Raw genomic sequence first — 4,135 nt, 5'->3', positions numbered from 1 at the left:
CCGCTGTGGCCTCTCCCGTTGTGGAGCACAGGCTCCGGACGCGCAGGCTCAGCAGCCATGGCTCACGGGCCCAGCCGCCCCGCGGCATGTGGGATCTTCCCGGACCAGGGCACGACCCCACGTCCTCTGCATCAGCAGGCGGACTCTCAACCACTGCGCCACCAGGGAAGCCCTGAGATGGACTTTTGAGCAGAAGCTTGAAGGAGTTGAAGGAAATAAGGAATGTGGCCAACTGGAGAAAGAGTATTCCAGGCAGAAGGACCACCATGGAAAGGCCTGTTAGGTGGGAACATGCTTGGTGTGCTTGAGGAATAGCAAGGAGGCCCGTATGGCTGGAGCAGAGCAAGGGGACGAGAAGTAGGAGATGAAGTCAGAGAGGCAGCAGGAGCCAGATCATCCATGGCTGCTTTAAGGACTTGGAATGCAAAGCGGGCAGGATAGTGTTTTCAGCAGGGTAATGGCAGATCTGACTTCTTTTTAAAAAGAGTCTTTCAGGTTGTGATGTTGAAAATGGGTGGTGTGGGAAACGGGGAATAGCAGGGTTACCACTGGAGAGGCTGTCGCATTAATGCAGATAAGAAGTAAATGTGGCTCAGACCAAGGCATAGCAGTGGAGGTGGCGAGAAGACGCCAGATTGTGAACATATTTTGAAGGTAGAGCCAGCAAGATTTCCTGATGGATAGAAAGATAAAGAAAGTTTGAGAAAGACTCCACAGTTTTTGGCCTGAGCATCTATCAGAGTGGAACTGCTGTCAGTGGGGTGGAAAAGCTGTATTTGAAGAGTTGGAGGGGAAGATCAGAGTACAGTTTGGGACATGGTGGTTTTGAAGTGTCTGTAAGATATCCAGACAGAGATAATGACCAGCTAGTTGGATATATCAACCTGGAGTTCAAAAGAGAGGCCTACAAATTTTGTAGCCATTGGCATATAAATAGTATTTAAAGCTGCGAGACTGAGTGCAATACCAAGGAAGAGTATGTATGGATAGAAGAGGACTAAGGACTGAGCCCTGGGAGCAGTAGTATAAGTTCAGGGAGAAAAGGAGAAACCAGCTAAGGGCCCTGAGGAGATATTGGTAAGGTATGGGGCAAAAAAAAGATTGTATGGTATCTTGGAAGCCAAGAGAGGAAAGTGTGTCACAGAGGATAGAAAGATTAGTTCTGAATTGTTGTTGATGGGTCAGGTAAGATGAGTACTGAAAGTACCTGTTGATTCATCTGGGGTCATCAGTGAACTTGACAAAGAGCAGGTTTGGTGTAGTGGTGGGGCAGAATCTCAACAGAGCTGGTCTAAGAGAGAATGGGAGAAGAGGAATTGGAGGCAGCAAGTTTGCTACTAAAGGGAGTGCAGAAATGGTGTAGTAGCCGGTAGGAAAGCTGGAATCAGGAGGGGGGTGGGGGTTTGTTTTTTGTTTGTTTTTGAAATGTAAGAAAAATGTTTGTTATGTTGATGGGGTTCAGTAGAGAGTACAAAACTGATGATTCAGGAGATGGGGGAGAATAACTGAAGCATTTTCCTTGAGTAGGCAGGAGTGGATGGGATCTACTGTGTAAGAGTTGGGATTGTTTCTAATACAGTGACTACAAACACAGACTTGGGAGCCCCAGCTGGATACAGACTCTGTCTCTGCCATTTACTGTAACTGTGGTCAGATGACTCAGTTGTTTAGCTTCTTTTCACTAGTGAAGCAGGGGTTATACTGCCTTGCAGAGTTGTGAAATTCCATTTGACAGTGTATATAAAGCACCTGGTTCAGTGTTTCCAGAGCAGGTGCTCAGGAAGAGGCAGCCCTGGTGGTATAGTTAGTCAATCTCCAGTGTTCTAACATTTATGACAAACCTGGGGTGCTGCTTTCGGATTAGCAACACTAGGGGTGCTGGAGTCAGCAGTTCATAGGGTTAGTAACCCCTCTGTGACATCTCATTTCTTTATTGTTTTAAAGAAATATTTCCCTTGGTTAATAATTTCAGAATCATACAACATTTTATAAAATGTCAGGTTATTAGTAGTACATTATAATCGGCATTAGTTTAATGTTTGTATCTTAGATTAGAAGATAGAGGGCTTTGCTAGAAATTTTTGCATTTCAGGGTGTATCTTTCTTATTACTAAGTAGTAACTATATAAACCTTTTTCTTTTCAAAAATTTGATAAATGGACTGAAAAGAGATATGAGTTATATATATGTGTATGTATATATATATATATGTGTATGTATATATATATATGTAAATTTTTTTCTCTCTCTTGTCCTTTTCTGGACAAGATTTCCCAGAGTAGAAACAAAATCAAACCTTTGGAAAAGCCTAGTATTATAGACTGCATTTATAAATCTTAAGTGATACTTTTGTGATAAACTTAAATTTATACAACCTTTTTTGGTAAATATTTCAAAATATAATGCATTCATTATTTCCTTTATAATTTGAATAGGTATTTAATAAATAAATTGTTGAATGAAGGAAGAAATGACCTTATGAAGAGGCAGAGGCAGTTGGCTGCCCCTTGTTTTTCAGGGGAAGCCGTAGTTTATCAGTTGACTGAAGCCTCAGGGTGGATAACAGCCAGTACTGCTTTTCACTCTAGTGCACATGCTCAGCATGTTAGCCCAAGTTAAAATCTAATTAAAATCCTAATTGTACAGAACAGTACCTCCTTCATGTTAAATATTCTATGTATCTGTAGAAGTTTAGAGCAGGAGAATATCTGTGAATAATTATGTGTATGAGAGGTTTTATGGAGGAGAGGGGTTTTGAGCTGGGTTTTAAATTGTAGATAGAATTTACAAAGGTAGATAGAAGTGGATCCCACATGAGAAGAAATTCTGAGAAGGATACAGAGGTGGAAGTGAATAAGCTGTACTTTTGGGTCATTGAGGAATGGTAGGCCTGATTGGAATATAAGATACAGTGGAAAGAAAGGTTGGCTAGTTAAGCTGAGGTGGCCATCTTACAAGGGGTACAGAATATTAGGGAAAATAGTTTAGGTTTGTTATGTGAGAAAATAGGGAATGTCACTGTAAGTTTTAGAATAGAGAAGTGATACATGAACATGATGTTTCAGAAAGATTTGCTGGATAAGCTTTTGTCGGATAGATTGAAAGGAAGGAGAAAGACCAAACATAAAGGTCGTCAACTAGGAGGCCATTAGAGCTATCAGGTATGAGGTGATGGCATGGAAATAGAGAGGAAGGGAAAAATAAGTGAAATTGAGAGAGAAGAGAAATTTTGGAACTATCCATAAGGAAATTTTGGGAATTAAAATATAAAGGAATTGTTGGACAGTGCCACAGACAGTTGAAGTCAGATGTGCTGAATCTGGACATAATTTTGTGACAAATGTGTGGGTAAAATCAAAGTCAGGAGCCTTGGGGGCATTGAGAAACTATGGGGTACCTCAGAGTTCTCTGTACCATGGACAGCTGCTTTGGAGAAGAGTGCATGGTGGTGGCAGCAGGGTGGAGAGGATGAACTGGAAGCAAGTGAAGCAGGTCATTCAGGAAGGTGGCCTAAGTTCATGGTGGGCAGCTATGATGGTTTAGTCTTTTTTTTTTTTTTGCCGTACGCGGGCCTCTCACTGTTGTGGCCTCTCCCGTTGTGGAGCACGGGCTCCAGACGCGCAGGCTCAGTGGCCATGGCTCATGGGCCCAGCCGCTCCACGGCATGTGGGATCTTCCCGGACCGGGGCACGAACCCGTGTCCCCTGTATCGGCAGGCGGACTCTCAACCACTGCGCCACCAGGGAAGCCCTAGTCTTATAATTTTAAAGACGTTTTCAGGTTATTGCTTAGTTAGAGGGAAGGGAACTAATATTTATTATTTACTGCTCTGCGCCAGACACGGTGCCGCAGTTTATATATGTATTAAACCGTACAAATCACTTACGATATAGTATTATTTCCTTCATTTTTTGATGTAAAAAAACTGGGGTCAGGGCCTGTGTTAAAATTTAGACCTGTTTGACTCCAAAACCCATGTTCTTTCTCTCTAATGCTGAATAGCATATTCTGTGTGGCCAAATTGTATTTTATTTGTACAATAAATTTGATTGTGATAATCTGTGTAAACAGTATCATACTTTTAATGCATCTAAAGCTTACTGGAAAGAAAGCCAATCCCTTTGATTACTCTTTC

General features: G+C 42.1%; 1 protein-coding gene across 1 annotated transcript in view; it reads left to right on the top strand.

The window, feature by feature from the left end:
- Positions 1–4,135, top strand: part of TM9SF3 (transmembrane 9 superfamily member 3) — a 75,336-nt gene that overhangs the window by 24,025 nt on the left and 47,176 nt on the right. The gene's annotated exons all lie outside the window — the stretch shown is intronic.

This window comes from Lipotes vexillifer, unplaced genomic scaffold, assembly GCF_000442215.2.
Source record: "Lipotes vexillifer unplaced genomic scaffold, Lipotes_vexillifer_v1.1 scaffold184, whole genome shotgun sequence".
Classification (NCBI taxonomy): Eukaryota; Metazoa; Chordata; class Mammalia; order Artiodactyla; family Lipotidae; genus Lipotes; species Lipotes vexillifer.
The sequence above is the reverse complement of the archived record's forward strand: the minus strand, read 5'-3'. Positions and strand labels throughout refer to the sequence as shown.